General features: G+C 38.6%; 2 non-coding genes across 2 annotated transcripts; both read left to right on the top strand.

Moving 5' to 3' along the window:
- Nucleotides 1-6,068: 6,068 nt before the first annotated feature.
- LOC145677834 (5S ribosomal RNA) lies at nucleotides 6,069-6,187 on the top strand. Its single transcript, XR_014130047.1, has one exon. It is a non-coding gene; the product is annotated as a 5S ribosomal RNA (ribosomal RNA).
- A 177-nt stretch (nucleotides 6,188-6,364) lies between these two features.
- On the top strand, nucleotides 6,365-6,483 carry LOC145677832 (5S ribosomal RNA). The gene has a single exon (XR_014130045.1). It is a non-coding gene; the product is annotated as a 5S ribosomal RNA (ribosomal RNA).
- Nucleotides 6,484-11,281: the final 4,798 nt, after the last annotated feature.

Genomic DNA, 11,281 nt, shown 5'->3' with positions numbered 1-11,281 from the left:
TTCTCGCTTTATATCCGGACGTCTGCAAAAATCTACTCCTTTTCTTTCTTTCACGCATCCACCAAACTAACAATGATTTGTATTATAATATTTGCGCATAAAATGTATATCTCATACCTTCCATGTTCTCAAGTATTCATAGACAAAAACGGTTATTTTCTGCGAACAAATTGTCCAAACACAGTGCAAATGTCATCTATAGATTGTCCTGGTTCCGTCTGCGTGTACATAACAATGCGTCATAATCATACATTGCACATTAAGGATATCAATTAATCTTCCCAAATTCCTAGATATGCCTGGCAAAAGTTCCGCGTGTTGTAAGGATATTACATTTGTACTACCGACAAGGTGGTATCTTCCAACATTGAAGTTCAATAAACCCCAAATGTGTCGGATATAGTATTTGATTTCTTGTCTCATTGTTTGCGTCAGAGATGTCTTCTCAAGTTAGGATTTACGATACATACAGGATGAGTTGTATATATTGTTGCTGCCAGCTCTATATTAATCCCATATTTGTAAACGAATAAAAACAGTATTCTAATTATAACAATGTGCTCACAATTAATTTTATTCTTAATTGTTATACGTATTGTTGATTAAAAATGAAAATGTTGCTAAGTGAATTTTATTAATATTTTCTGTTGCGTGATATAGGAAGTGAGTGAAATATTGGAGGAATATAGTGTGCGTAGCAGATGATGTGCAGTGGCTTTGGATCGCCTGTGATAAGGTAAGGCATTTGCTATTTTAATTAACGCATTTTATATACTGTAATCCTAATTATTTTTATGTGAATGTGCTTACTACTTGTGTATTCAGTGGGACCGATGTTTTAATATGTATGGTCAAGCAGTGTCGAGCCTGGTCAGTGTGTGGATAGGTGACCATTTTTTGTAAATCGATAACATTTAACTTTGTAAACACGGATGAAGTAGAAGTATATTTATTTTATTTTTTACCTCAAATATGTAGGACACTTCTCCTTTGTACATCAATTATTATTATTAGTTCAACTTGTTTACAAGTTAAATGAAAAGAATAGTCGTTATCGTGTGATGATTGTGCTCATTAGGCTAAAGAAGACTCGTGATAAGAAAGAAAAGAAGAACGGTGCTCAAGTTTCGTCACAGCATATTCTCAAAAATTTACAGGCAAAATTCAGTGTTCTGCATGAAAAGGCATATTTGTACGAAAAAAAAAAAAATTCTGCAGACGACAGAATTAAATAAAGTAATACACATGTATTTTAGAGTTACTGGTGTAAAATCATTACAAGTGCTTTGCCAGGTGGCCAATAAAAAGCACGAATACTATTTAAGGGAGCCAAAACAGGAGAAAGCTGGGGGCCTGAGCGATAGCAAGAATGTGCGTCCAAAGTGAACAGGAGCGAAGGCGACGCGGGTATACGTATAAGCAAGGGTAGTGGAAACCAGTTAGTTTTCGAGTTTCAATAGCACTTGTCATGCATCCATACTAGTAGCGCCCCGCTTGTAAACATTAAGTACACTATGCAAGAATACACCGCCGGTGGAAAATAGTACCTAATACAGTTATCTTTCATATATACTGACTTATTTTACAGTAGTAACCCAACACTAGTAAACGTAAAATAAAAGTGTATAACTTTATATTTAATTCTATCGCCTGGCTTAGTTTTTCACCTGTAAGATGTACTTATTTAGAGCAAGTTTCTTAACTAGCAAATTAAACCGAGAACCACAGCAACCATATATATATTCTTATGATGTACTTTTCTTTGAGTGGTGTTCTCTGTCTATTGAATAACATTTTCTCAGTTTAATGCTAGCAAAAAACAAAACAAAATCAAAGTGTTTCTATATAAATTTAGTTCACCGTGTTGTAATATCACATGGAATTGAAAAACGAATAGTCGAACCTCTGCTATCTCGATCAAACTTCTCAGGATGATATACTGACTTACCGCAGAAGTTCGACTGAATACGTTTCTCAGTTCCATGGGAGAACCTGGAGAAGCAAAAGCCTGCGCAACGGAAAATACTAAATAAACTTGTAGAGCAGGTCAAGATGTATCATCATGCCAAGTTTCATTCAGATCAGAGAAGTTTGGCTGCAGCCATTTTCATTACAAAGCACAAAATGGATGGTCCCTAACCTCGAGAATCTTCACAATTGTCGACGAGTTGAACTGCACTCATCTGATCAAAATCAAACTTAAAATGACAGTTCACTTTCAACTGTTAAATAATATGATATGCAGGCTTCTGCTTTCCTAGTTACAGTCTATCCACTGTGGTATGCATATTAGTACAAATGTGAGAGTGCATATTTATTAAAGATTTGCTTCAAAAAGCGATGAAAGACATAGGCATTGCCGCGGGCGGTGATAACAAGATGCCGGAAAACGAACAAGCAGAAAGAATATGGGCTGAAGAAGTGTAAACGACGACGCGGCGGCCCGTAAAGGTGTTGCCGTCCTATTAAATGAATAATATCAAAAGAAAGAAAAAAAAAGTAAAAAATTTCGCGCTCGTAATCAAGACAGAAAGCAACTAAAGGAAATCTTTGTTTTACGTCCCACGTTATGCCGCTTAGGCTAAAAGAGGCGCTGATTATGAGAAATGATTGAAATGGTGGTGGAATGAAGAAAGTGGGAGGAAACGGGAGAACCCCGCGGTAACCCACCGCACATAGTTTTTGTCCACCATAAAGTTAACTTGGCGGGGGCTCAAGACAGAAAGACGGTTGGAAAAACAAATAAACGATGTTGCATCCCGTAAAAATGTTCGCGACCTATGAAATCAATATTTTTTCTTAAAGAAAAAAAAGAATTAAAAAGAGAAAAAAAGGTCAAAATTTCGCGCTCGCTTCGCTCGCGATCAGCAGAGAAAAGAGGACGTGACGCACCCCTAAAAGTGTTGGCGACCGATTGAATAAATATTGTGGGTAAAAAAAAAAAAAAAAAAAAAAAAAAAGTCAAAAATTTCGCGCTCGCTTCGCTCGCGATCAGCACAGAAAGAAGGACGTGACGCGCCCCTAAAGGTGTTGGCAACCGATTCAATACATATTGTCGGTAAAAAAAAAAAAAAAAAAAAAAAAAAAAAAAAAAAAAAAACGCTCGCTTCGCTCGCGATCGACATGAAAAAGGCAACGACGTGACGCCCCGTAAAATTGTCGGCGACCTATTCAATCAATATATTCGGTTGAAAAACAAAGTCAAAAGTTTCCCAATCGCTTCCCTCCCGATCGACATAAAAAAAAAGGCAACCCCTTCACCTCTCCTTATGCATTCATCAGTAAACATACAACCATAGATCACAATACCACTCACATCACCTATCAGTTCTCCACGTCCATCAAGATCCAATCATCGCCCTGGCCCTTTATGATGATACACAACATTACATGTTATTGTGTGCATTGCCCCGCGTTACAATACATGACCAAAAAAAAGAGAAAAAGAGCTGCACTGCCTTCAGTGTAGACATGTTCGTATTCGTATGATTTTAGGTACACGATAGTACAGTAATCTATCTTCACATGCTTCAGATGTGAACGATACCTACACATGAAGAGGGCTCCCGAGGTTTCCTTTTCCAATAGGATGGAGCTCCACCACACTTGCAGAATGACGAGAAGTTATGTTAATAAATATATCCCAGAGTGTTTCGTAACTCGCCCTTGGTCCTAATGATGAAGCGTTCTTCAGATGGCCCCGATGTCTCCACACATGATACTATGCGACTTCTTTTCACGAGGCTCTCAAAGATCACGTTTGTGTCCTAACATTCTCTGCAGATATGACACAGCTGCGATAGCGGATCACAGAAGCCTTTCCTCTCCTTACAAGAGACGTGTTCATTCGAGTATGTGAGTAATTCGACTATCGATTAAATATCTCCCGTGTCACGATAGTAGTCACTTTCAATTCTTCTAACGAAGGTAAGAAAAAATGCTATACAAACTTCCTTTCGGTATATAAAGGATTAGGGGCCCAGAGAATATTTTCTTTCAAGAGGATACATTCTTTTTCGAACACCCTGTATATAGATCCTCTAATTATAACTGCAAACAAAATGTTGATTTTGCAATTGCTTCCATGAGAGAATATTCTGTGCACTTTCTTTCTGAAGGGCCGGGCCTAAACGTTTTCCTTAATCATTAAATTTAGTAGTTATCTACAATTACATAGTTTTCCATTGTTCTCAAAATAAAGATTTTTCTCTATGAATTGTTGAATGTTGCTAGGGATATTGAAGTAATTCTTTTTAGTGTTTTTTTCTTTACAATAATGTACTGAACGCCTGCATTAAGGAAGTTCGTGTGTCCATCTTGCAAAATGTTTCGTCTTTTTTCATGCCCACTAAGGTAAATATTCATTTTGCTCTTTTCTCTGTATGCAAACCACATTTCTTAAAGGCAACATTTTCATACAAATGTAGTACTAAAAACTTCTAATTGGCAACATCTGGGCTGCGAAGAGGAAAAAGAAAGAAATCTCGTACGTATTCGCGCGCAATTCGGAATTAGCCAATGAAAAGCACAAAAGCGGCCACCATCTCTCTCTCTTTCTTATTAACGGTTTTGTACTTTCTGCAGTTCTATCAGTGCTGCTAACCTCTTACTATATCATTGAATATGTATGTTTAGATATATATATATATATATATATATATATATATATATATATATATTTTTTTTTTTACAAAAAATCATACTACTACGGAATAATATTAAATGCCTTTAAACCCTCATTTCTGTTTGCACTTTCTGTTACACTACCTTCCCCGAACTTCTTTCAAGTTATTAAGTGCAGAACGGGGAGTTATACATATTTACTTGCGCTTTGACAATATCTGCACATTGTGTAATAATAGGAGACGTATAAAATAAAACTATATACTAATACGTATATATATATATATATATATATATATATATATATATATATATACAGTACACATTCCACTATCCGAGGCTTTCCTTTTCTTTTCTTGCTGACGATAAATTACGCTTTTAGAAATGTTGTCTGAAAACAATAAGAATATGTGCAAAAAATACAATCAGAGGTAGAGGTCTTTAACAGGAAATAAGCAAGGGAGTTGAAAAATTTTTTATGCATGTAAAAAATATAGACATGAACCAACTTGTGAAATAAAAAGACCAGAAAACTACTCTTTCTAAATTATGTGTAAACTTTTTACCGAAAACGAAAGTTGCACGAAAGACTTTTTGTCCGTTTTTTGGCCTCCGGTGCTTGGGGTCCCTGATTCAATCCCAGCTCGTGCCGTGTGAACTTTGTCGTGCATAAAGACCGTGCTCATGGGTTTTCTCGGGTTTCTCCCGTTTCCTCCCACTTTCTTCATTCAGTACTCATCATCACCGTCTCCTTTAGCGTAACCGGTATAAGTATGCGACGTAAATCTAAATATTTCATTTCATTTCCCTTTTCTGCTCATACTGCTGATTATGCGCGATTATGCCAACATCCAACTCCGCGGATAATCGTGCGATTACTGTATATACAACTAATACAGATACAACTAATTATATTATCAGTTACAGTATCGGTTTTTATTTACTAATTTGCCTCACTTTATTTGCATCCCTGCAGTAAATAATTCTTATCGATAATAGTTAAAATGTATATTACATTTTAGTGCTTCACGACTGAATGATCATCTGCCTTACGTTATCTCGCAGCTGAAGAGAATGCTACACTGAAAACTACCTTGCGTTATAAAGGGTAAGTGAAACATATCTTAAAAATATCTTTCATACATTTCATTGTGTACATTAAAGAATGTAAGTTTGCCTTTTTCCTGTAATCAATACTTAATAAAGGATTTATTTTTATTTATTTATATACAATTTCATACGTGGTTCGTGATAGTAAACTCGATAGGACACAGTGGCACTATGAACATCCGAATCACTCATCATTCGAACATTCAAATATTTATTCGAATATTAGTATATTCCAAGTAATGTTAACGACGTTAATATGCTTGCCTTTATAGTTAATAATGTCAATTCTTACTTAAAACATACTTCCTTAACAGGACATTGAAGAAAAGGTAGTTGCCAACGGCCATACCATGCTGAATATACCGGTTCTCGTCCGATCACCGAAGTCAAGCAGCATCGGGCCTGGTCAGTACTTGGATGGGTGACCGCCTGGGAACACCAGGTGCTGTTGGTATACTTTTTCTAATTTTGTTTTTCACAAAGACGAATATTCTCACATCGTTCACCACGATAATTTCGTAATCATGCATTACTTAAAACAATTAGCAACGCTTTCCACGCGCTGGTCTTTTTGAGTATTCACCGACAAACCTACGTAGCTACAATAACTCACTCGAAGCCATATGCATTCGCCAACGGCCATACCATGCTGAATATACCGGTTCTCGTCCGATCACCGAAGTCAAGCAGCATCGGGCCTGGTCAGTACTTGGATGGGTGACCGCCTGGGAACACCAGGTGCTGTTGGCATCTCTTTTTCAAATTTCATTATCCTTCAAGTACGAAAATACTAGAAACATTAATTTTATAGTACTTTCAAGAGATAATTTATCAACATTATTTCATAGCGATTAATCGATATTCTAAGCGTTATACCCACTATTTCTTACACTAACAGCCTGTTTATTTGCACGGCACATTAAAATAACCTGATTTCCGATCCGTGTGCACCTACTACTATACTTAACACGGAATGTATTACCACTTTTTAAAAGTAAATTATTATGACTAAGTGTAGATCTCCGGCGAGTAAATGCCTTTCGTATACAAGCACGACACATCTCCGCTATGTGCTTTACTTTTTTACTAACAGCATATAGAAATTGGATTTCAACGTGTTTCTACATAACAGAATGAAGCAAATTTCGTGATTTAACTCTTTCGAATAATGTGTTGGTCCTGACAAGGACCGTTTGAAATGAAAAATCTTGAAGAAGATTTTTACTTAGAGCTTGTGTACTTGGTAACAGCCTTCGTACCCTCACTTACAGCGTGCTTGGCAAGTTCACCAGGCAAAAGAAGGCGCACAGCTGTTTGGATTTCCCGGCTGGTGATAGTTGACCGCTTATTGTAATGGGCCAAACGAGAAGCTTCAGCAGCAATACGCTCGAAGATGTCATTAACAAAGCTGTTCATGATACTCATAGCTTTGCTAGATATGCCAGTGTCAGGATGCACTTGCTTCAAAACTTTGTAGATGTAAATGGCATAGCTCTCCTTCCTCCTCCTCTTCTTCTTCTTATCTCCCTTGGAGATATTCTTTTGGGCTTTACCAGCCTTCTTTGCAGCCTTTCCGCTAGTTTTTGGTGGCATGATGACTCACTCGTTCAGCAAAATTAGATGTGTCCGCCGATTTATCGACTTCATTTAAATTACAGTACGTGTTTCAATTCGCGCCAACTGCCTTGCTTTTCATTTGATGCACTCGGGTGCACGCTTGAAGTAGTAACAAAACTGACTTGATTCATGGGAGGCCGCATAACAAGAGCTGAGTTCGTTGGGTACGGACACGTTTTTACTTGTGCCATGGAAAGTAAAACTAAATCACAACAAAATGTCCCTAGCAGGGCTATCACTTCTGATAATTATGATGACACTCGCTCAGACGCAAGTTCCATAGAACAACAAGACGAACGTCCTTTTAAAAAGGCCAAAAGAACAGTAAAACCAAAGACCGCCATTCCAACACCAGTACCTACGCAAAACAGTTATGATGCTCTCGCCACCACTGAGACTCATTCCAGGGATTCAGACACTATGATGGACATCTCCAACAATCAAGAAGAAGACTGTGAAACTGATGAAGAAGACCATGATCCCAAAACTTGCACCCGTGCTGACTGTTGTATTCTTGATCGAATCAAAAGCAAACCAAAAGCTATTATTATTTATGGATTCCCTAAAGACAAAGCCTACAAGCTTACCCATGGAGCGATCCAGGTATGCAAACAGTTACCTTACTGCGCAGTGTATCCTGATAGGATTAAATTTAGTTGCCAGAGCGTTCATGATTACAGCAGACTGAAGAGATATTGTAAATCATTCAATCTACAATATGCCTTCGAAATGATCAAGAAAGAACCTCTCATCCGAGTGGTTATTCGTCAATTACCGATAGATACTGATGTGAATAATATCCAGACAGATTTGAAAAACAGAGGATACCCAGTGATTTCGGTCCAACAACTCACCGGCAAAGGGGGGAAGCTCTTTCCCCTCTTTCTAGTCAACCTCAAGAAGACACCAGAAGCTCAATCGATTTATAAACTCGATTTCATAGAATTTTACCGTATTAGAGTTGAACCTTACAGGACAAAGACTTTCGTCCAATGTTACAACTGCCAGCGCTATGGACATACGCAATCGTATTGCTATGCAACTCCAAGATGCTTAAAATGTGCTGAATCACATGTTACATATAAGTGCAATAAACCTGCTGATGCTCCAGCAACCTGTCCGAATTGTGGAGGAGCTCACCCAGGCAATTATCAAGGCTGTCCAATTCTGCGTAAAGTTTCAACACGACGCAATCCACCCACAAAGCTCCCAGCTGCGGCGGATTTTCCTGCTTTATCATCTGACTCCACCCACCCAGTACAAGCTATGCCGGCTACGCAACCCGCTGCGGAAACTTATGCTACCAAGACACATTCTTCCAGAAGGACATCATCAAATAATCAACTCAGAGCTTCTCTGCCACGTTCTGATCCTGATCGTAATGAACCCAAATTGGAAGATGTCCTGGCTATCCTCCAGGATCCACAACTTCTTCAACTCGTCCAAGCTTTAAAGTGCAGACTCCCCCGTCTCAAAGAAGCCTCCAACATGCTCACTAAGCTCACGATACTTTGTGAAATCATAGACGACATCAGTCCATCTCAACCGTAATTTGAATTGGAAACTTCATACAGGACCACACCCTTATGAGGGCCACTCCGGACAACATTGGACCAGCTATCAGCCAATCATCAGTCAAGAAGAACACAAACCAGCCAATCCCTTTCAGACTCCAACTTTCCACCTAACCTTTAGTTCCATTATTACAGCAGGGCTAACGACCAGGCCACACTCTAGGTGCGACAGTCGCCCTTTGACCGCAACACCAATGGTACTATTTCATATGCTTGTACAGCACAAATAGGAGGTATGGGATCCAGGAGGAACCCGGTACTCCTACATGGAAAAACTGTCACATACAGAAGGAAGAAGAAGAAGAAGGAAGGAAGGAGGCCGCAATTTTTCCTCTCATCTTATTACGAAAGAATATTGAACAATGTCTGGTCGCGGCAAAGGTGGAAAAGTCAAGGGAAAGAGCAAGTCCCGCTCCAGCAGGGCTGGCCTTCAATTCCCAGTAGGCAGAATCCATCGTCTTTTGCGAAAGGGTAACTATGCCGAACGAGTTGGTGCTGGCGCTCCCGTGTATTTGGCTGCAGTCATGGAATACCTGGCAGCTGAAGTTCTTGAGTTGGCAGGCAACGCTGCTCGTGACAACAAGAAGACTAGGATTATTCCACGTCATCTGCAGTTAGCTATCCGTAACGACGAGGAATTAAACAAGTTGTTGTCTGGAGTTACAATCGCTCAGGGTGGTGTTTTGCCCAACATTCAAGCTGTACTTCTGCCCAAGAAAACTGAGAAGAAGGCATAAATGTAAGACCTATATCTCATACAAATCGGCCCTTATGAGGGCCACAAACCCCTTTATAGAGGAGATTTACGATTGAAATGAATTGTTTTCGATATACAGACTCATCAAAAGTGTCTGAGATAGTTGCTTAGTTTCATTCGAAATTCTCGCTGCTATTCGATTAATTAGTATATGTGTAGTCGTCGATCGTAATTGAAGCCCATAGGAAGTCACACTAACTTTAGAATACTCCAAACAGCGATGTGCTTAGTTCCCACTACATTATTAATTATAAGATCATTACCTTTTGTATTGTCGCTAGCTACATTTTTTTGATATTTGCGTACATCGGGCTCATATTACCCAGAGGACAGGACAGTCGAGCCCAGATTCTCAGCAATGGAAGAAAACCTCATACCACATATTCTCATGTACTTCATGCTAGACAAAGGAATTTCCAACATTCTTAAAGCACTCATGTTTCTCTCTTGCGTTGGCTTGGCTGAAATTACTCTGTTCAATATGTTCTCGACATTTATTATTGTTCATTACTATGCCCCAATGACATCATGAACAGAGCGGATCAGAAAACTTTCCTAAATTTCTTTTGCAACATAGTAATGACATTAAATGCACACTTAAGTACGATTTATTCTTTGCAAGGTCGATATTCATATTTGTGTGATATGTGTTATATGTATATGGTTTGTAATACGCAACTACTCTTATTCTCTGATCTCAGAACTCATTTGCTACTGTGCCCAACGAGCGAGCCTAGGTTTCTTGTAACTACTGCCTTTCTTTAGTAAATAATGTGAAGTATACAATGCATTAACCTACATCTCATATTTGTATTACTCTTTATTTTAGTAACCCGCTACGAAGTGTCATTAATTTACATGTAAATCACAATAGACACTACCGCAAAAGAAAGAAATCGAACCCAAGACCACGTAAACAAGATAAAGGACAAGATTCAGGTTTCTAACGCATTATTCGCCCCTCACAGCACAGTATAGAAGTTGTATAAGCCTCTATACGTACATCCTACTGTCAGAACAGAAATTCCGACTTGCGTTTCGCATCTCTCATGCTCGCTACTTCCAACAAATCGCCAATTTCCAACCAGAACCCCTTCTCCAGCATTAATACTGCTACATGATATGAATACGTATACATGAACGTACATAATGTAAAAAAAAACGTATGATTTTCTCAAATTAATCTCTCTACGTCTGTAATTTAGTGTGCATCAAAAGGCTTTAATGTAGTTACACGAATTCTTATAATCTAACAGAAAATCGCACAAAGTAAATCTTTCCCTTTATATAAATTTGTTGGCTCTGAAAAGAGCCGTTTATGCCAATTTTATATCCAAAATAGGAGGAACCCCAACTTAACCTCCGAAACCGTACAGGGTTCTTCCTTGCCTCTTCAAGGCATACACAACATCCATAGCTGTCACTGTCTTCCTCTTGGCGTGTTCTGTGTATGTAACAGCATCTCTGATTACGTTCTCCAGGAATACTTTCAATACTCCTCGGGTCTCTTCATAAATGAGACCAGAGATACGCTTCACACCACCACGGCGAGCAAGACGCCTAATAGCGGGTTTGGTGATACCCTGGATGTTGTCACGAA

This window comes from Thermobia domestica, unplaced genomic scaffold (genome assembly GCF_964235325.1).
Source record: "Thermobia domestica unplaced genomic scaffold, izTheDome1.hap1.1 HAP1_SCAFFOLD_1426, whole genome shotgun sequence".
In the NCBI taxonomy this organism is placed as follows: Eukaryota; Metazoa; Arthropoda; class Insecta; order Zygentoma; family Lepismatidae; genus Thermobia; species Thermobia domestica.
This window is presented reverse-complemented; position numbering and strand designations above follow the sequence as displayed.